The sequence below is a fragment of the Podarcis muralis genome, chromosome Z (genome assembly GCF_964188315.1).
Source record: "Podarcis muralis chromosome Z, rPodMur119.hap1.1, whole genome shotgun sequence".
Lineage (NCBI taxonomy): Eukaryota > Metazoa > Chordata > Lepidosauria > Squamata > Lacertidae > Podarcis > Podarcis muralis.
Window position 1 is genome coordinate 25,628,114 of NC_135673.1, and position 22,748 is coordinate 25,650,861.

Sequence of the window (22,748 nt, forward strand, 5' to 3'; positions counted from 1 at the left end):
AATGTTGTACTTAATCTTGTTTTTAAGTTGTATTTTAATCAATTGTTTTTACCTGGTGTTAGCTGCCCTGAGCCCAGTCTTGGCTGGGGAGGGCAGGGTATAAATAAAATTTATTATTATTATTATTATTATTATTATTATTATTATTATTATTATTATTATATAAAAGCAAAAGAATTACTATTTGTCTGTTGATTCAAAGAAACGTTTGATAAAGCATAACTCATTGTGGGAGCAAGCTTATGCTTAAGAAGGTGGCATAAAGGAAGCTGGTGTACGTTAACCTGGCGTAAAGTTGCACCAGATCCAAAACCTGTCCAGCAGTGGGGAAGCTGCTGCCACTCTGCCTAACCCTGGCAGAGGTAAATCAATCCTATAAAAGTCCCCAACCTTGGCTCAGCTGACAATATGCAGGTGTAATTTGCTCATCCAGGGCTCAGCTGGCAAAGATGAGGCAAGTGTAAGTCTCCTTGCAAGGGGCGTGATGGAGGTGTGGTGTGGCATGATTAGAGGGGGAGACTTAGGCTGGATCCTAAGCCTATTCAGCCTAGTCAGATGACTTGGCAACTAGGCCTAAGCCCTAAACCACTATTTTATAGGATGAGCCCATCTGAGCCAGGAATCAGTCAGCTGAGCCAGAGATCAGCTACATCCTAAGCTGTTCATCCCTTTGGATCTTCCCACAAGATTGCCCTCTGTGTCTACCAAGTCTATCCAGACTCGGAAGAGAAGTGGGCTGATTTATGGGTTTCCTTTAAGTGCATACAGTGCTGGTGTTCTATAGGCATCTTCCAGTTTTGCTATACACTCAATAAAGTAAAACTAAATGGTATGAAAATTATCTTTAATCCTCCCCTAGATAGTGACATTTTAGTGGTCAATATATTTGAGGCCACCAGAAACCATAACATTTTATAACTATGCTTCTGTAGAGACCCTCCAAATGTTTCCAGTGCCAATAGATTAATATTCTTCAAGTCACTTTTTAAAAAAAATCTGACTAAAGTTTTACTTTTCTCATCTTGTTCTAGTTACTTAGCAATGCCAATGAGGGCCTTGGAAATAAGCCCTGTGTTGTTATTGCTCAAGTAGCCATTGCGATCTTCTGTGAGTACCTGCTCTGACATTACACACAACTTGCGTAAGACACCACTTGTGTGAGAAGTCTTTTTCCATGCATCAGCTGGCTCCAAATAACGTATGAACTGGCTGTAAGAAACAAAGTTTGTTAGTTTTGTTTGATGGGATTATATGACATGCTTGAACAAACATCCTCTGATAAATGACAATGAGCAATTCTTCTGCAAGTATCAAAGGAACCAATTTTTAAAAATGTAAGGGACTAGTTACTTTCAATTTAACTAATTGCATAAGCTGTTAAGTATTCTTAATCATTGTTTAATCTATGAAAGTTGTAAGTCTTTAAGGTGCCATAAAACCCATTTGTTGTTTCTTCACAGTGATGTCTTTTCTAATGTGAAATCCTTTATATGGTAAGATATCTTAGATGCTGTTTTATAAGGCATGGGAGATCAATTTTTATTTTGTCTTTAAAAGGAATATGAGAATTAACCTCATTTTCTCCCAAACTCATGTTATAACTCTTTGGTAGGTCTTTTGCATCAGATAGGTTATGGAGGACTTCCAGAGCTTTAACAACAATCACTATTGTTTATTTTATTTATATAGGAGCCATCAATGTATGCTTCACAGGGCAATATAGGCAAAATCTTCTTTTCTTTCCTTTAAAGCCCCTTGCACAATGAGCTTATGATCTAAATTGTGAGACAATACAAAGACAATGCTATTTTGTGCTGGATGCAGAAGGACATTAGAAGCTTGGTGTTTGGATTTAAAGGAAGGTTGTTCCATGATCTGACCATTGACAGATATGAATGGAGGACAAGCCTATCAGTGGCTACCACCCACAATTGTTGGCTCCACTTCCACTGTGCGGAAAGTGTTCTTGCACTCATGCCCTGCTTGTAGGCTTTCCATGGGCATCTGCTTGGCTACTGTGAGAACAGAGTGTTTGGCCAGCAGGACACTTCTTGTTAGCAAAGTCACAGAAATAAATGGAGTCTGGGGAGAGAAGGCTTGATAGCACCTGATAGTACTGAGTAAACTGAACAAAGCAGTGTATAATTTGAAGGGAAACAAACACAGAGATTTTGTCTTTCTTAATTCAGGCCTTGTACAAAGCAGGAAGACATGAAATCTCCCTCAGAACTATACAGCTAATAAGAGCATGTGCTACCTCAGTGAGGATCATCCCACTCTGCTTGGTTGCTAAGCAACACATCCACCTGTCTCCTTCTAGGCTAATTGACTTTAACACTAACAGAACCAACCCTTAAGTTACAAACTGAATGATCTCAGTTGTTGTACTTCCAACATCTCTTGCCCAATAATGGTTTGGGCTGTGAAGGAGGCAAGAAGGCATCCCCTCAGCTTGGCAACCTGTGCGGGGAAACTGGTCATACTGCCTTAAATCTGTCTCTGTTAGGACCCCACAGAACAAAACAAAACAAACAAACAAACAAAAAACCAAGCCGGGGGAGGGGAAGGAGAGAGCAAAATCACAGTGGGTTTTTTTCTTAAATAGAAGAGGTGGTGATAAAGGTGCCCCAGTGATATTTGGTTGCTCAAAGGCCCAAAGAAACCTGGAGCCAGACAGAGAGCATATGCATTAATATATCCATCATTTGTGTGGGCATATTCTGTCAGAAGAAGTGGTGATGGTTACTAGCTAGGCTTTAAATAGGAATTAGTCCATTTAATGGAGGAGGGAGAGAGAGAGATGAATGGCTATTAGTCTTATTAGTCAAACAGAATGCCCATGGTCAGAGTTAGCATGCCACTGAATTCTAGAGCATGGCGGGCAGTCAGTGGGGTGGGGAGCTGCAGCCTTCATCACCTGCTTAAGGTGATGAAGAGGCATTTGGAACTGACCCACACCAGTCCACCCTCAGTTAACTCCCCACTGTCTGCTTCCTTAATTACAGTTTTGCAGGTGGCTTGGTCTGCCAGTTTCCTCCTCCTCCTTGTAGAACTCTGTAGTGAGGGGGAGGACGTAGACAAAACTAGAGTTAGTTGGTTCTGATTTCAGCACACTAATTAGGGAGTAAGCTCATAAGAAAACAATGATACCTTTGATGATGCATGTACATGACTGCCCCATGGATCCCACTGAGGCAACGAGACAAATTAACTTGTTTGATCGAACTTAGCTAGCACAAGTAACTTCAGCTGGATTAGGACAGGTGTACTAATATTTTTTTTGGGAAAAGTTCTTCGATTTGTTCCTCCTTTTTGGTGCCACATAATCACCATGCAAATGTTTGCATTTAATCAGCATCAGTTTGATGTGACATAGTGCTACCAAGGTCATTTTGACATAACTTCAAGGGTATACCTTGTATCAAAGCTGTTTACTCTTTCAAAGCACAAGTACGCACAGACACACACACACACACACACACACATACATTCTGCATGCAGTCTAGCCTGCTGCTCAAACTCTTGTCATGATGACTCAGAATGAACTTGAAAAGCTCTTGTAGTAAGGTGAGATTGCTTTCTTTTTTTTCTGCAAGAGCTACTCTGACTCAGTTTCAAGTAATCAAGCACAGAATAGCTGAGTATGTCCTCCAGAAGTTTTGCTAACTTTAGTCTATATTTCCCAAGGGAGTGGCTCCCATCAAAATTAAAAGGTATACTGTGAGGTGACCAGGATGGCTGTCTGCCTGTATTCATACCGACTTTTTCAAACAACAGCAGCTTAGGGCCAAACTAGATGGCATGTTAACAGTATGACTGCATTTCATAAAGACACTGCAATCTCTGCCGTGCCTCCTTTCCAAAAGGAAACGCGAACCCTGAGTAAGTGCCTGTGTTACATGCCCCCGCCCCCCATTTCTACAGCAGTGCGAGATTTCAGGGGTCCTGGCACTTACCCAGGCTTATCTATCTTAAAACTGATAACATGACAATATCAATCCCTACCCACACCATACACACCCCACAGTCTTGCTGAGCAGTAGGGAATTGTCAAGTGAGTTCATTCTACTCCAAACACTATATTAGAATACTGTGTATATATGGTTGCACCCTACAGCTGATTTTGTCAGGGCCAGTGGTATCATTAGGCCAATTAGGCAGCCGTCTAGGGTACAGACCTTAGTGGGGCACAGTACTGACCTGTTGAGGAGCACAGTTTTAAACAGATTACTTATTACTGCATTTTAAAATAATAATAAAAAATAGCAGTTTCAAGTTCCGTGCTTTTCATTTTTTTGTACAAGACACCCATTTTTGAAAATTGAAGTTAGCAATTTCTTGGGGGGTGGAAGCGTTCAAGTAGATAATTTTGCCTATTGAGCAAAATAGCCTGGAACCAGTACAGGATTTGGTTAACACAGAAAATATTATTACACACTATTTACAATACTAGAGAGAGGGCAATGAACCCAAAACTGCAACACCATTTGCTCATATACATCACATTGTTATAACGGGGACTTTATGTTTGGGCAATTCAGCTAAGGACAGTAGCTCAGGGCTGAGGTCTACCTCAAAAGTACACATGCATTAGAATTGTCTGTCATGTCTCCCTCTGTGGCCTAGATGTGTTTGTGCCCTATGGTACAATGCTACAATCATTAGATAACAGGACATGTTTTTCCACCATAACAGATCTTGTTAAAAATGTTTTTGATTACTTTGGTAATTAGAGCTACAACTCATTATTATATAATCTAGTATTCATTTTTTTCTAGATGCTGGAGAAAAGTGAATCTTGAGGAGAATAAATGATTAACAAGAGTAAACAAATGTTGTCCCTGACAACAGAATCACAAGCTACAGTTACTGTAAATATTGAATGGTGCATAGTTCCCCTGTTCTTTCAACCCACTGCAAAATATTTTTCCCCCCTGCACTTGGTGTCATGTTACTGCTGTAACAGTTTGCTCCCCACCACCCGCACGCTCCCCGTGAAAATATTGTGTAGATCTGTGGATATATTTTTGAGAACAGTGGCTGCTAAGGCAAGATGCCAGGGCTCCCCCTTTTTCACACTAAAAATCTGAGAGAGCTTTGCTCAAATTTCTCACATTGATGGAATATACCACCCCAAGAGTCTATTAGGGTTGAATGATAGGATATAAATGAAATTCTTCTACACATTTCAGTGACAGTACAAAAACCTATTAGTCGCAGTTGCAGCACAAGGGGAAAAAATACAGTGATGCCTCAGGTTACAAACGCTTTGGGTTACAAACACTTCAGGTTACAAACTCTGCTAACCTGGAAATAGTACCTCGGGTTAAGAACTTTGCCCTAGGATGAGAATGGAAATCGCGTGCCAGCAGCATGGCAGCAGCGGGTGGCCCCATTAGCGAAAGTGCACCTCAGGTTAAGAACGGTTTCGGGTTAAGAACAGACCTCCGGAACAAATTAAGTTTGTAACCTGAGGTACCTCTATATTTGGGAGGGGGGGTGACAAAGACTGGGGGGGGGGAAGCTTTATCCAAATGAGATTTCTGAAAAAAATAACAAATTTCATATTAACACTCTCATTCTAAACCTGTTTTCTCTGAAGGCCTATTGATTTTGATGAAGCTAACATTCAAGTAAGCATGCTTTTAGGAGCCCACATGTAATTTGTATGTGAAAAGCACCTTTCCTTCAAGTATCTCCAGGATCCAACATTTCAAGGGGAGACTATGCCATTGTCTATGCCCACCTGAAATCCTGGGATTTTTTTCATATGCCCTTTGGGAAACTATCAGGGCAGCTCTGCCCAGTCATCAAAATTGGCCCTCAAGGGGTAGTGATAACAGTATGGTCTGCTAGGGCGGCTATAAAGGTTTCCCATCCCAATGAAAACTGTCTTGAGTCCTCTCTGTATCCATATCCAACAGAGTAACTAGGACCTTGAAAGGGCCACCAATGCCTACTGTAAACTCTTGGAGGGGTGGGTCCTATCACACAATTCCTTCTCACTTATAGTACACTAGAATGTACTATGTAGATGTCAAAAGTTGGATATTTAAACTGAAGAAAGGGGGAAAGAGAAAATGCTTAGTATCCTGTAAAGCAATCATGTTTACATGGAAGTAATACAGCAATTACCTGTGTGAACCTGTGTGAGATTCCCCCGCCCCCACCATGCCTGAAGACTCTGTTGCAGTCAATTTCTCTTAGCAGATGGAATGCTCATGATCATTCTACGACATTGCACCAACTCAGCCAAATGCTCGATAGGCATTTGAAAATCCTCCCTTCGATTAGGTTCTGGAGAGACTGGTTTCATTCAGAAAGTAGATTATTGCAGGGTTTTCCAATGTGCAGCAAGTAACCACACCTGCCCTTGTGGACAGCAGGCTCTAGAACAACTCTAGATTGAAATCAGCATGTTGAGGACAAGCATGAATGATTCTGGATTGAAAAAAACCACATTTTTGTGTTATAAACAGGTTCACATGCAGCAGCCTATGCCTTTACTCTGAGGTAGTTGCCCGAAGCTTTCACCTGCTCCCATTTCACAGTGCGTTCTGTACTAATACAAATGTCACAAACATCTATGTATGAGCATAAAGAGAGGCTCCACAGGGCTGTTTATCCTATTAGCAAGTCAGTTCGAGCAGTAGCCCCATTCCCCTATATACTAGCTGATGAAAACAAGCTTCCTGCCAGCCACAAGGGAGCAAATACGCTACTCATGGCTGTGTTCCAACATAGCATGTTCATTTATGCAATGCAGAATAAGGAATGATGACTCAGAGAGCCTTTAAGTAACAACTGTTTATCTGAGCCGCTCCCGAGGTTACCATATGTAGGTACACTCTGCCCAGCACTCAGGTTTACAAGGACCATCCCAGTGTAGTCATAAGAGCCTGGAATGCATAAACAACTTCAAAACATCTGGTGGTGTACCTTTCTGACAATTTGGCACATGCAAAACTTTGAGTACACAATCATTCTGTGTTCTTTATACACTGGAAAACAATAAATAACACTTATTATTTATTTACAGGGGTATACAGAGACTCTGGGGTTGTGATCTAGTTAAACTAATTAATTGTTATTTGCCCTGAATTAGCAACTTTGCTTTGAGTTTTATCTAGGAAGGAAACACTATTGAGCCCACTATCTTGATTCACTTTTAAGGTGTGGAGGTGCTTCAGAATCTCCAGTGCTTTATTTATGTTGCATATCACCATCTCCTTATAAAGGGTTTCCCTTTGGATACAAGAAAGAGGAACTTATACTGTATATGGTTCTGTAGAATCCAAGAAGTTGTTACAATGCTGTGTGGATTTGTTTCAGACCCATATGTTTTAATAACCTCTCCCTGACACAATATCTTTACTCAATACTACTATGTTACATCTGATGGTGTTGGTTTAGCAATGCTGACCTGATCCAGGTTGCTGAGACAACCTGTATAACATCCAAAGTCACACACCAAAACAACTCTGCAAGTCATGATATTATGCAATGCAGTGTCACTGAGCCTCATCCTAAATCTTTATATATAGCATAGAATATCTCAAAAGATATTAAATGGGAGGGGCTAATTTCACAAAGCATGTTAGTAAATCTTCAGAGTTTGGAGTTATTAAGTATCTCTCAAATGACTAGAAGTTCATAACTCTTTCAAAAATGTATTTGCAAACAAGTGAAAGGGGTTGAAAACATCTTCCTATTAGCACCACTACCACAATGGGTTTTGCTTCCAGTGTAACATGTTCTTCCTCCTCCTCCTCATTAGTACTAGTAGTAGCAGCAGTATATTTGTACCCCATCCATCTGCCTGGGTTGCTCCAGCCACTCTGGCCAGCTTCCAACAAATTATAAAAACAGAGTAAAACATCAAACATTAAAAACTTCCCTGTACTGGGCTGTCTTTAGATGTCCTCTAAAAGCCATCTAGTTGTTTATCTGCTTGACATCTGATGGGATGAAACCACTACCAAGAAGACCCTCTGCCTGGTTCCCTGTAACTTCATTTCTTGCAGTGAGGGATTCACCAGAAGACCCTTGGAGCTGGACCTCATAGCTATCCATGGAGGCATGGGTTAATTCTTTACCCAGGACATCTCTATCAGCTACATCTGGTACACTGGCTGAGATCCTACCTGCCTGTGCACTGTTTCACCAGAGTGGTGCATGCTCTGGTTATCTCCCACTTAGACTACTGTAATGCGCTCTGCATGGGGCTACCTTTGAAGGTGACTTGAACTACCCATAATCCAGAATGCAGCAGCTAGACTGGTGGCTGGGAGTGGTTGCCGGAAACATATAACACAAGTCCTAAGCACAATGGAAACAGTAATAACAGCACAATCAAATGCATATTATTAATGCAGAAGTGCACCCCATTGCATTAAGTAAGGCATTTTCCAAATAATGGTATGCATGGAGTTGTAGCCTGAGCTTTATCAATAATTTAAACCATCTACCTTTACAAAAGCCTATTTTCAACACTTCATCTTACATTCCCAACATTTTATCATATCTGATATAACCAAGAAACAAAATGTAAGATTGGAGTAGGTAGATGAAGGATGGTTTCAGCCAGAAGTGGGTTTACTTTCCTTTACTTTCCTCCATGCAAATGAACAGCTGTTATTTACTCATATGAGGACACTGTTGAAATAACTATGTGCCCTCCAACCCTTACAGTGGGTGACCTAGTTCTCACTGATAGGGATTGGGCATGAGGTGTACTGTGACCCTATGGTCCCTGCACCTGTTAATCCCCACTCCTCTATCCCTCCACACACATACTTCTTGTAATGACAATGGGCATTCTGCTACTAACAAATAACTGCCTTTGTAATGAAGATCTGTAAATAAATATATTGTATTGTTCAGACAAATAATTTAATTTAGTGATAAGGCAGCATCATTTTCTCAAGTGTATATGTACAATAAAGCTGTCAATACACTAAATTCAGTTTAAGGGGGGGAAACCTGACACATCACTATTTAAAGATCCTTCTCTAAAATCATATGCTTCTGAGTCATCAAAAACTCTCAGGTGTAGTTCTCATAGAAGTTGCCAACTTCCATGGGATTCACATGATTTCAATGTGTCTTCACATTCACAAACTCCCTGCACATAGAAAACTAAGCTAGAAACTTTCTCCCCTCAGAGCCATCTTCCATGTGCAGGAATTTTGCTTTCTGATAGGAGTACTTCACCATGTAAGTGCCCACTTGTAGTCTGAAATGGTACAGCATTTATCTTCTATAGCTGAGACCTGTTACATGGTGGATCAATAAATTTTCAGTAGTGGTGCACTGTCCACCATCTAGGATTCCTTTCACACACACCCTGACTTTATTAAAGTTTGAAGGAAAATATACAACAGTTAATATTAACTATCCAATATATTTTTATCAAAGATAAATGAAACTAATCTGAATGAAAGCCCAAACCCAAAGGGGGGGGGAGAGAGAGAGAGAGGAAGGAAGGAAGGAAGGAAGGAAGGAAGGAAGGAAGGAAGGAAGGAAGGAAGGAAGGAAGGAAGGAAAGTGGGAGAAGACAACTTCTGATTCTTTGTCAGCTATATATAGTAAAATTATTCAAAACATCCACTCCAAGATAACACTCAACAATTCCACTTTGCATAAACCAGTATTTTCTTCAATCCTCAAACCCAGATATCATAAGTTCACTTTCTTTTTTGCACAAAAAGTCTATAAGGGGTTCCATCTGAATTCCTTTCCAAAAGAGTTCAGTTTATCACCTACATGGTATATAACTGGATTTTTTTCCCCTTTGGCATTTTTATTTCTGGAATGGGGATGATTATCTGTTTGTCTAGTTTAAAAACAGAATGCTGCTTTTCTTATCTTTGTATGTGTCTGCGTGATTTATTATTGTTTCGTATGTTTATTTATGAGTATTTTTACTCTATATGTCTTCAATCCTCCCTTTCTTCCTTTTTCATCTGATAGATTCAAAGATTTCCCTCACAAAGATCTATATTACAGTATCTAAAAGATTCTTTGTCTTTTGTAGCTGTTATGTATTCAGTGGTCTATGTTCACCTGAGCTTGAGTCTGGACTAAGGATTCTGAGCCCCTGTGTTCTAAGTAGATACATGATATCCAATCACGTAGCATTATCAAGGTTTTGGCTATTGGCATTGGCTCTTAAGTTCTGAGTTACAATTCACAGCTTGGAATTTTTGACAGCCAGTCACATTGAGAGTGGGAGTGGCCCAGGCTTTCAGAAATACATTTAAGCAGTTGCTTTCCCCTGTTGTCCAGTTATGTTAGCTCAGGTCTCTTGCTATTATCATTGTGTCTGGCCTCATAGAAACCCATGTACACTTCACTGGCAACAAGCATGGGATGCTAGGCTAGTTATGCAGCCCTGGCTGGCTTCCACAAGCTGAAATCACTGCTGGGGAACTGTCACCTCAACTGAGCTGAAGCACCACTGGGGACTTGCCACCTGAGCCAGCTGGAATCACTGACTGCAGCCACAAGGCAGGTCACACAGAGCGGACCTCATGGCCACCCAGGACCACATCAAGCAATTTGACCCCACAGTCCCAGGGAAATGGGACTCCTATGCCACCAAGCTTGAGTTTTGCCGTGTGGCCAATAACGTGACCGACCCTGTATTGAAGCGAGCCATGCTGTTCAGTGTGTGTGGGCCTGCCACGTTCAAGATTCCCCAGGCCCTCGAGGCCCCAACCAAGCTAAGTGAGATGACATTCAACACAATAATGCTGAAGTTGAGGACACACTTCGCTTCCCAGCCATTGGAGATTGCTTGCCAGCACGAGTTCTACAAACGAAACCAGGCCTCAGGCAAATCCATAGAGGCCTTCATCACAACCTTGTGGCAGGACACCCACCACTGCAACTTCAGCGATCTGGAGATAATGCTCCACAACCGTCTTGTGTGCAGCCTAAGGGATGAGAAGCTACAACAGGGACTTTTTGTGAAGAAGGATCTAGCCTTCCAGGTTGCTTTAGACGAGGCCCTCATGGCAGAGACAGTCAACAAGATGATGAGAGAGATTCGCCAAGTACAAAGCACACCCATGGCATGGAAGGCCGAAGCAGTGCACTCAGAGAAGATTGTAGACAGTGAGGAAGATGAGGAGGTCCTGAGACTGTGCCTTGGCTTGTCCAAGTGTTTTGGCCAACAGAGAGGTGCAGAGGTGAATTGCACCAGTTGCGGGGGCCAGCATGAATGCCAGTCATGCCGTTTCTGTGATGTCCAGTGTTGGGAATGTGGGAAAACTGGCCATATTGCATGCACCTGCCAAATGAAGGAGCAGTGGGGCACTCCCTGGCGTCCAACTTTAGGGACTGGGGATGGTCACTGCAGGACTCCAGGTGCAATAGAATGCCATGCCATATCGGAGTGTACCTGCACACAGGAGCCAGCTGCCACATCTACCCAGAATGCACAGCCAATCTGCGAGAAGATTCGAGTAGCCGTGATCATCCAGGGAACCCCATGCGAAATGGAGGTTGACTCCGGGTCAGCGCTCTCTGTTATTTCTGCTGAGACATACCATCACATCTGCCAGAAGGGAGGAGCCCCCTGTTTGCAGCCCTTTGAGGTGATCCTGACAGACTTCCAGGGGAAGCAAGTGCCGATTCAGGGCATTGGCACGTTCACTGTCCAATTTAAGCATTTTAGCGGACCGCTACAGCTGGTAGTTGTCAAAGGCCACCACACCAGCCTACTTGGCCTCAACTGGTTCGACGCACTGGGCATCCATATCACCGGGGTCCAGCACATAGGCCAGTCCAGCTATGAGGCCATCTGTGATGAGTTTGCAGCCGTGTTTGATGTGTCACTGGAATGCTACAAGGGCCCACCGGTCGCACTGAGCCTCAACCCGGCTGTAGTACCAATCCGCATGAAGGCTCGGCAGGTGCCATTTGCTCTGAAGCCCAAGATCGATGCAGAGTTGGATCACCTCATCAAACAAGGCGTCCTTGAGCCAGTCCTGCATGCTCAGTGGGAAACCCCAATTGTCACTTGCCTCAAGGCAAACGGGAATGTGAGGATCTGTGCTGACTACAAGTGCACCCTCAACAAAGCCTTGCAGCAGCATGCGTATCCTGTTCCAGTCGTGAGTCACCTTCTTGCATCGCTGGCCAGTGGGAAAGTCTTTGCAAAGCTCGACTTGACCCAGGCATATCAACAACTCCCAGTTGACGAGGCCACCTCTGAGGCACAGACTATCGTGACCCACCACGGGGCTTTCCGTGTCAAGAGACTACAGTTTGGTGTCAGCGTGGCCCCAGGCCTCTTCCAAAACCTCATGGAAGATGTCCTGAAGGGTCTCCCTGGAGTAATTCCATATTTTGGTGATGTCCTCATTGCAGGGGGGTCCGAGGCAGAGCTTGCATGCCGTCTTCGAGAGGTCCTGTGCCGTTTTCAAGATGCCGGCCTAAAGGTAAAGAAAGAAAAATGCCAGCTGGGGGTGCCCGAGGTTGAGTTCCTCGGGTTCCTGATCAACGCTGATGGCATCCACCCCACACCAGCAAAGGTAAAGGCCATCCATAGTGCTCCACCGCCACGCTGTAAGCAGGAGTTGCAGTCCTTCCTGGGCCTGTTGAACTTCTACCACTCTTTTATTCCACATAAGGCGGCCACTGCGGAGCCCCTGCACCAGCTATTGAACAAGAAAGCTCCTTGGATCTGGGGCTGTGCTCAGGACACTGCTTTCAATGCTGTCAAACACCTGCTCTCCTCTGACAGTGTCATAACCCATTTCAATGAGACCAAGCCTGTTGTGCTTGCCTGTGATGTCTCCCCATATGGAATCGGTGCAGTCCTCAGCCACCAGTTGCCGGATGGACGGGAGGCCCCTATTGAATTCTACTCCAGGACCTTGTCATCAACAGAAAGCAATTATGCCCAGATCGACAAGGAGGCCCTGGCTGTCGTGGCAGGGGTGAATAAGTTTCACAACTACATCTATGGCCGCCACTTCACAATTGTGACTGACCACAAGCCTCTGCTGGGCCTTTTTGCTCCTGATCGGCAGACTCCTCAGATCCTGTCCCCAAGGATGCTAAGGTGGTCTATCTTTCTCAATGCATATGACTACGCACTTCACCACCGTCCCAGCAAGAGCTTGGGCCACACAGCTGCCCTAAGCCACCTGCCATTGCCAGACATAGATGCTGATCCGTCCCCAGCCCACAGCGTGATGCTGCTAGAGACTCTGCCCCAGCCACCGCTTCACACCACAGATGTTGCCATGCACTCAGCAAAAGATCGCACCCTCTCCCGTGTCCTCAACTGGGTGTGGAGAGGGTGGCCAGTGGGTCACCTCGATGCCAAGTTCTCCCCATTCATCTCCCGGCAACATGAACTGTCAGTTCACAAGGGATGCCTGCTGTGGGGGAACCGGGTTGTGATTCCTGCTAAGCTGCAAACCAGAGTGCTGGAGGCTCTGCATGTGAGTCACCCAGGTATCGTCCGCATGAAAGCTCTGGCCAGGAGCTATGTCTGGTGGCCAGGCATTGATGCGGAATTAGAAGAATGGATCCAGTGCTGCCAGACCTGCCAAGAGTTCCGACCGGCCATGCCCCAGTCCCTGATCCAGCCGTGGGAGATGACGCGAAAACCATGGTCAAGACTCCACATTGATTTCGCTGGCCCGCTCCAAGGTCAGACATTCTTGATCATTGTGGACGACTTCTCAAAGTGGCTTGAGGTGGTGCCAGTCTCAGCGATGAACTCCAAGGTCGCCATCTGGGCCCTGAAGTGGGTCTTCACCACACATGGCCTGCCAGACATCATTGTGTCCGATAATGGAGCACAGTTCACATCGGCTGAGTTCCAGAAGTTCATGGCTGACAACCTAATCCAGCATGACACATCATCACCATTTCACCCATCAACAAACGGACAGGCCGAGAGAATGGTGAGGACCACCAAGGAATCCCTCACCCGGATTGTCCAGGGGGACTGGAACCAGCGCTTAGCAGATTTCCTGCTGCAGCAGCACATCACGCCCTGCACCGCCACAGACCGAAGCCCAGCGGAGCTCCTCATGAACCGGAAGCTGGCATCGCTCCTGGATCGGCTGCACCCCAACATTGCATCTGATTGGCCTCCAGGCCAGGAGCCTCCAGCGGCCCCCATGTCCTTCACCCCAGATGACCCTGTCTACACCCAGAACTATGGAGATGGCCTTGCCTGGATCCCTGCTGCTACCAGGGCAACTTGGCCAGTCTCTTACAAGGTTGCCATGCCAGACAGTCGGGTCCACCGCCAGCATGTGGACCAAGTGTGGCACCACCTAACTGATGCCCCAGCTCCAGCTGCCGCCACCACACCAAAGCACAGGGATGAAGTGAATGATCAGCTCGGCTCACAGGCTGATGCACCCAAGGAGGACCCTGTGTTCCCAGGAAGTACAGAGGAATGGGGCCCTGGCACTGCACCGCCAGACAGTGCCAAGGCAACAACACTGGTGACACCCATGACACCAGCTCCAACACAATCTCTAAATGACCCAAGGGGGCGAGCTCTGCCGCTCTCATAATCTTGAGGACTATGTGTGTTGATGGGGGTTAGGGTTCGTGCCTAAGGGGAAGGGAGTGTTATGTATTCAGTGGTCTATGTCCACCTGAGTTTGACTCTGGACTAAGGATTCTGAGTCCCTCTCTTCTGATTCAGTACATATCCATTATCAGGGTTGGGGCTACTGGCATTGGCTCTTAAGGTCCAAGTTACGATTCACAGCTTGGGGGTTTTGACAGCAAATCACGTTGTTCATTTATTTCAGTAATTCAACTTAAAAGATGAAACTAATATAGGAGATAGACTCATGACATGCAAAGCGTGATATTTCAAGCCTTTATTTGCTATAATTGTGATGATCATGGTGTATAGCTGATGAAAACCCCAAATTAACAATCTCAGGGCCCAAACCAAGTACTGAGTACATATGCATGCTTCTACTTCTCAGAGGTGCAATATTGCTCTATTTGCAGTCCTTGTTTTGCTGATTTCATTTAATATTCTAATTTTCTGAGATTGTTAATTTGGGGTTTCTGCTTATTAAAACAATGCACTTTCAAGTCAGATATTTGACAAATCTTCCATCTGCCTCATTAAGTGTCACCTTCACAGAACGCTTTCAATCCATGCCCTTAGCGGTCATAGATGGATGATACAATGGGATACCTTTTGAAGAGAGACTCTGTCTGTGTGGGCAACAATTTGTAGAGGACATTTGCCATTACTTACTACAATGTCCACTATACACGGACCAAACAAATTGATTCATAAAACTGCTTTTCATGAAGAAAACAAATCTAACCAGGGTGGAGAAGGTAAAATGGCTGCTGAGTGATACTGATGGCTCTGTCACTTTTAAGGTGGCTCTCTATGCCACCTTATAAGGCAGCTAGGAAGATTAGTAATAAAGAACTGGATGGGCTAGAGGTCAATTGCAAAAGAGTCTCTGAGATCTAATCTGCACATTTTATTTGAGAATTACTTTTTATTCTGTGTAATAAGAAATTTTGGTAGATTTAATCATGGTTTTACTGCATATGTAGAGACTACTGTCTGCTTGTTTTTCTTCTTTCTTCTTTGGACGTTGCCATGGCCTTTGGCTAGTGCAATAATATTATAATATAATATAATATAATATAATATAATATAATATAATATAATAATAATATAAGCAGTTGCTTTGCCTTTGTTGTTCAGTTATGTTAGCTCAATAAAGTCCCTTGCTGTTATCACTGTGTCTTGCCTCGTAGAAAACCAAGTACACTCCAGTAGGTTCTCTAGTTTGTTAGGAAAGGGGGTGCATACACCCCTATCTTGTTGTGCTGTTTCATAACCATCTATAACAAATTTTCAAAAGCTTTATGGTTTGCAAAATTGACAATATGGTAGAATGCAGTCATAGAATATGCTTTCATGGTCTTATTCACAAAGCGTTTTCACATTAACATGATTTTCTTTTTATAATATGTATACTATAATTCTAACTTAATGATAATGACAATTAGTGATACCATAAACTAAGCACTATATGACAAATCTCTCCCCCCACAATTTGAAAAGCATAATTCATTATTTTAAATTTAATGTTACCTTTCTTGGGTTGACAAAGAAAAACCTAGAACCACACACTTTATCAGTTGTTATTAAATTGTTTTGCACTCTCCGTGCAGTTATATGTAGGGTTTTCACCACAAACATAAGATCTGGAGTGATGTCACAATATAGCAATTAGAATCAGGGGTAATGGCAGCTTTCCATTTTTAGCAAGAGTTCAAGCTGTGCATCACTTTGATGTTTTTCCTACATCTATATATTAAGTAGCTCACTATAGTAAATTATGCTAAATCTTGGTAGCATATACAAGAGACATAAGGTTAGAAAGTCAAATATTTTTCAAAACCTTGTTTCTTTTTGCCTCATGTATAGGTAGCACCTTTTGATGAAACTGCGGGAGGCAGTGGAAGAAAGGAGTGCCTGGTGTGGTCTGGTCCATAGAGTCACGAAGAGTCGGACACGACTAAACAACAATAGGTAGCACCTTATCACTTCAGGAAAAGAAGTGCCTGATGGGGATAGTAGTGTTATTAGAATAAGAGGGCAATCTTAAGGCAAGAGCACCTTAGGATGCTAAAATCTCCAGCTCAGTCAGTTTTAAGTCTTCAACCCCAGCTTAGTCAAAAATATGCTGGAGTAGTTTGCTCATCCCAGCTAAGCCAAGGCTGGTGTAAGTCCTCCAAAAGGGGGGAAGGTGAGACCGGGGGTGGGTGGAACTGAGGCTGGATCCTAAGCATGTTCAGCTTGGTCATGTGACTGTGAATGTGGCACAAAATGTTATTTTAAAGGCTTGTTTTCTCTCTGTCAGGGTTAAACAGAAGCAGCAGCCTTGCTGCTGGATGGGGTTTGGATCCGATATGACATTACACCAGCTGAACTTACACTGGCTTCAGGTTCATGTGCATAGCAATGCTCCCTATATTGCAACAGCAGCATGCCTTAAGAAACTGAATGTGGAGGGACCTGCCCTTTTAAACAATGAAAAAATGGTAAGTCTAGCTGCTCAAACTACCATACTTTTGACCCTTCTCTCCCTTTTCAAAATCTATTTTTTCTTACCTGCAAATATTATAGCTTTCCTACCATTGGTATTAAGGTGAAGCACTGTGCCTAGTGTATTAAGAATCACATGGTGCTTGGCAATCCTATGGTCACACCATGCTGGTGGCCAACTTACACTAGTGTAACAATGCCAGGATAGCATAGTTGAAACTTTATTGACCCCAGCCCCAGCAGCAAAGTTGAAATGAAAACAATGGAACAAACAGCAGTGAACATAGCAACTTCATTGGCCACTTCCTTAGTGACCATAGCACCACCAATGACTCCCACCAACCTGAGAGTAGCATGTCAACAATGTCTACAGGCATTAAAACACCCAGGCATGAAAGCAACCAACCCATGCACGCCAAGGGGGAACTACTCCCATAAAACCATTCTGTCCCACATTACTTTCCACAGCAGTATTCCACTGGTACGAGAACGAACCTCCAAAATAAGGCTTCAGTCTGGAGGTCCCTGCACACAAGTTAAAACTAACACTGGGCCAAATTCCCCTCCTGGAAAATGGGGGAGGGGACAATTTTGTGCTATTTTGTGCAGTGAGGGAGAAACGTATCCAAACTTTTCAAGATTCATGCACCTTCCTTGTTTTTGCAGAAAGTGTTGTTGGGGAGACACTGTCGAGAGAACCTTGCACTGCTTACTGCCAACCACACTTCCCAGAATGCCTCAGGAATAATGAAGTGCAACATGGCATTACTCCCAAGGCATTCCACGAAGTGCAGCTGACAAACAGCAGGGGAGGGAACCTTACACTGTCATGAGCAGTATGAGTCATTTTTAAGTTAACAAACAAGAAGAAAATGGAAAATCCTTTGGGAAATCATACGGTTAAGTAAGGTAACCAGAAACCTGCTCCTGAAAATTTGGAGAAATTTATTTTCTCCACCTGTTTTCAAGATGGGCTGATGCCTAAGGGGGTTTAGGATTTGGACTAAGCCCATACATTTCCCTGTGTCCATAGAACTGTCCATTTTATCCCATTTGGAAGAGTGAGCAACAGTAACCTTCTACAGTACCTTGATCACTTAAACAGGTGGGTAAAATGCACACATTCCCTCTAACTGTATCCCTTTCAGTATTTTTAAAACTAAAATAATTATGTAAGATTACATATAGTTTACTGACTTGCTTGATAAAAATATGATTTGTGTAATCCTTGTGACTGTAAACAGGAAATGCTAATAAAGCATTTATCTTCCTGATAGGTAAAAGCAGGTCTGTCATAGTGACTGTCAAAACAAACCAGTGGACTCAGATGAAAGAGCAAGTAAACAAATATTTTCTGGGAAATTTCTTCCACATTGCCTTCAGCAAAAATTCAGTTCTGGTAGCAGACAAAACAAAATCAATTTTATTCACAAAAACCAGTCTCTTTCTTTCCAAGTGTTTGTAAAACTGTATCATTTGCTCTGCAAATCAGTAACAATAATGAGTGATTCTCTTCTAAATGTTCATATAATTACTCATCCTTATAATAAATTTCATGTGTTATTGTCTTTTCTGAAGATACCTTGCTTATGTTTACTAATAAAAAAAACCTTCGTAATTTTTAAATTTTCAAGATGCCTTTTCTGGGATGCATTTGATATTTGAGTATGCACTGGATGAATAAAGGAAGCAGAAAAGGGGTGTGTTAGTAGCAGAACTACATTCTACTATTTTCACACAGGGCATAAATACTAAGCAGCTCCCCAAGAGCTTCATCCACAGTACATTCTTATAGACTATGTATTAATCAGGAATTTTTTTAGACCTTTAACAACTTTGGCTGCAATCTTTTGCACACATTTAAAACTCCCCTTGAATCCAATGGGACTTAATCCTGAGTAAGACAGCAACTGGAATTTAAGTGATACAAAGTTCTGTAATCACTTTATTATAAAGTATAGTAGACTGATTAGAGAATCCACTGTAGGAAGTAGCATTCATTTTCTTCTGTGAAGCGCCTAAATGTCATTCTGTTAGCAAGCTGATGGAAGCAAACTACTTCTCCCACCAACTAAGAATGGCTAGTATAATGCACAACATCAACATTTTTCAAAATGAAGCCATTACACCTTTAAAATATTATTTTTCAAAATGGTGACACAGAAACACATGTAATACTGCACATAGGCAACATGTTAGCATCACATTAGTTCCAAACAAAAAGAAAAGCTACAGATGGCAGCATATCTACTCATTGCAGGGGATTGGAATAGATGACCAACGAAGTTGTTTCCAACTCTACAATTGTATGATTCCCTTAAAAGACCCAGGGAGCAATTCTAAAACCTGTTTAGGTTCAATTGGTATAAAATTTTGCTGCCATCTACAGCAGTGGCGTAGCGTGGGTTGTCAGCACCCGGGGCAAGGCAAGTAATTTGTGCCCCCTAACCCGTGGATTTGCGCCCCCTAACCCTAACCCCCAGATGTTGCGCCCGGTGTGGCCGGCCCCCCCTGCACCCCCCAAGCTACGCCACTGGTCTACAGAGATGCCTCAGCTCTCCCACATGGATACAGCCCTGGTTCTTCAGCTTCACCTGTAGACAAATGGAGAGCTGTGTGAGAGCATAACTTAAGAGCCTTCTGTCCCTTCACTGTTCATAGTAAAAGGTAAGTTGTAGTGGTTGTGTTAAATGGAACAGTACAGTTTGAAAGGCAAGCCAGATTCTTGCTGGAGAACCAACTCTGAACCTATTCATTGTAGGCAGGTACATGAACAGGACTTTCATCTTTCTCCTTTTGTAGGAAGTCATAAAACAGAACAATAGTGTACTCATATCTGATAGCCAGAGTGACATATTAGTTTGAGTATCAGGCAAAGACCAGGGAGATCCAGGTTCAATTCTCTCTTCAACCATGAAGCTTACTAGATGACCTTGCACCAGTCACTACCTCCCTGCCTAATCTACTGCACAAAGGTGTTGTGAGGATAAATGAGTAGGGGAAAGCTTTGTAAACAACATCATGTTCCTCAAAGGAAGGCAAAAAATAAATATATGAACCTGCTTTCAGCTGTTAATAAATTTATTTCCAAACTGTCTACAGTAACTCAACACTGTACAAATATAAAACTTCTAAAGTACAACATCCTTTTGGAATAATAATAATAATAATAATAATAATTTATTATTTGTCCTTACTTGCCCCTGAAATCTTGAAACCTGAGTGTGAGAAACTTGGGACTGAATATGCCATTTAAAATTGATTCCTGAATGTGCACATTAACTATCTGAATCTCAAAGGCACATAACACAAGCATTGCTTTTGCATTTTGTACCTTAGTTTGTAAAAAAATTGTCAGGATCAAGCAAACACTCCAATTGCAAATGATGAGTTATATTATGAACATACAAATGTTCATTGTGATCTCTCAATCTGGGTGGAAAGGAAAATAAGTTTTCTTCCTCTTAAATAATAATTTGAACTGCAGATCTTCCAATGAAACAAATTAGCCACAAATCAAGGATGAACAAAAGGAAGTACTACTTGCATAGCATATAATTTGTAAAATTCACTGTCATAAGATGTGGTGATGCCTAGAATTGTAAAGGGGTTTAGACAAATGCACAGAGCATAATGGCTGTATGCACAGAGCATAATGGCTGTATGCAACCTCAATGTTCAGGAGCATTATTGCTTGGGCTGCATTCAAGCCATACATTTAAAGCACATAACTTCCCTCAAATAATCCTGGAAACTTTAGTTTACTCATCACAGAGCAACAATTCTCAGTAATCTGAACAAACCAATTTCCAAGATTCTTTGGGAGGAAATCATGTGCTTTAAATGTATGGCTTGTATGCAGCCATAAGGTATGTTTCTGGGAAGCAACAATGGCCGAATGTTGCTGCCATTATGCTGTGCTTGTGGGCTTCCCAGAGGCATTTGGTAGTGGGGTGGTGGTGCTGAACTAGGTTGGAATTTAGTCAAATCTAGCAGAGCATTTACATTTGTAATCATTTTAATATCCAGGACTGATAGATTTGCATTTACATTGCATTTTTGGGGAGCCCATTGAAAATGGCTGTGAGGGTGGCATTTGAACTTGTAGCATACAGTGGTTCCCTAAAATATAGAACAGTGCAGTCATAACCATCTCTATTGTGAAGTCTTACTGATTACAATGGTGTTTATTCCATCAAGGATTGCTACCTAAATATGTCTTCCCAAGTACTTTCCACAAAGTGATATCCTCTTCGTGTTCTGTTCAACCTTTTTACCTCAGATCTTATTTTACTCCTTAATATCACCTCCCACATTCTACACTACAGATACAAAATCAGCTTGGGAAGGGTGATCAGAATAATTCACTACTCTGAACAAATCTGCAGCTTCTCAGATGTATTGTTTTGAGTGCTTTAATTAATTTTGAATTTAAATTCTGAGGTTATTTTTCAAGAATAGCTTTTAAAAAAGCAACACTTAAAAAACCTGAAAAGCAAACATATCTGGTAACACCACCATCCATAAAGAAAGCTCCTAATGATTAAAATATGTCTTTGCTATGAGCTTTTAGCCTAGGCAAATGACACAGCCCTATGTTAGGACACAGGGCTAAGTTCAGGAATCATGTTTCTTTTCTGTTTCCTTCCCATTTTTATGATATTGTTACACAGGTTAATAAGCTCCTCTTCTTGCTTGTTGTTATCCTGAAAAATCCCCCATCCTGAGGTAAAATTTTACTCCCACCTACCTGCTGCATGAAGGCAGATATTGCCCCATCTGAAGCAAATTTCTTCCCATCTACCTATTGCGTGAAGACAGATATTGCCCCACTTGAGGAAAATTTACTCCCCTCTACTTGCCGTGTGAAAAAAGGTACAGTATTGCCCTACCTGATGTAAATTTCCTGCTTTGTGAAGAGAGAAATCCCCCTCCCTTCTCCCCCCCCCCTTGAGGTAAATCGTCCCTCCCCATCTATCAACTGCGAAGGAAATGCGCGCTTGCTGTTTATGAGGGAACACCATCGGAAACAAGTGCTGAACTACATCCGCTAATTTCGGGGACAGGGGTGCACCCCCTTCCCCAACCCCCCCCCCCGCGGCCTGAGGGGCGTGGCTGTGGCGGGCGGGAGCGGTTCGGAGAGCCCGCGGCGCTCCAGGCAACGTGGACGCGCCTCTCCCCCCCCCCCCGCTCCTCCACAGCAGCGGCAGCTGGGACGGTTAATTTTGCACACATCCCTCCTGCTCCTCCAACGGTCGCCCGCGCGCTGACGAGTTGTTTACTTCCTCAGCGGCTCCACCCCTCCACCTCCCCTCGGCTCTCGCGCTCGCCGATTGGCTCTTCCTTTGGCCAACCACGACGCCTCTCAGGTCATCAAACCTGTATGGGGCGGGGAGTGCGGTCGTAGGGAGGGAGGGGGATTACAGGAGTGCCTAAAAAAAAGAAAGAAGAGCAGCAGTATAAGAAAGTGAACCTTCATTTCTTTAACGCTGATTGGGCAACTCGTGGAAGCAGCGAGGACTGATTGGTAGATTACGGTGCTACTCATTTTCATCCCTTGTGGCCTTTTCTGTGTATGTGTTGTTTTTCACTCATTCCTCTGTACACGCAGGCATTGAAGGGTCCCCGCCTCCGCCCGGCGTATGTTTCAGTGTGTGAGGCGGTGATTGGCCGA

At 43.1% G+C, this 22,748-nt stretch overlaps 2 long non-coding RNA genes across 2 annotated transcripts in view; one reads left to right on the plus strand and one right to left on the minus strand.

Moving 5' to 3' along the window:
• LOC114589563 (uncharacterized) overlaps positions 1-18,642 on the plus strand; it is a 39,220-nt gene extending 20,578 nt beyond the window's left edge. The window contains exons 2-5 of the long non-coding RNA XR_013391332.1: positions 16,454-16,558; positions 16,890-17,070; positions 18,108-18,179; positions 18,352-18,642. This is a non-coding gene — a long non-coding RNA (uncharacterized LOC114589563). The remainder of the gene's footprint in view (positions 1-16,453; positions 16,559-16,889; positions 17,071-18,107; positions 18,180-18,351) is intronic.
• On the minus strand, positions 994-22,006 carry LOC144326167 (uncharacterized). The gene is made up of 2 exons (XR_013391333.1): positions 21,825-22,006; positions 994-1,209 (listed from the first exon to the last, which is right to left on the minus strand). It is a non-coding gene; the product is annotated as an uncharacterized LOC144326167 (long non-coding RNA).
• Positions 22,007-22,748: the final 742 nt, after the last annotated feature.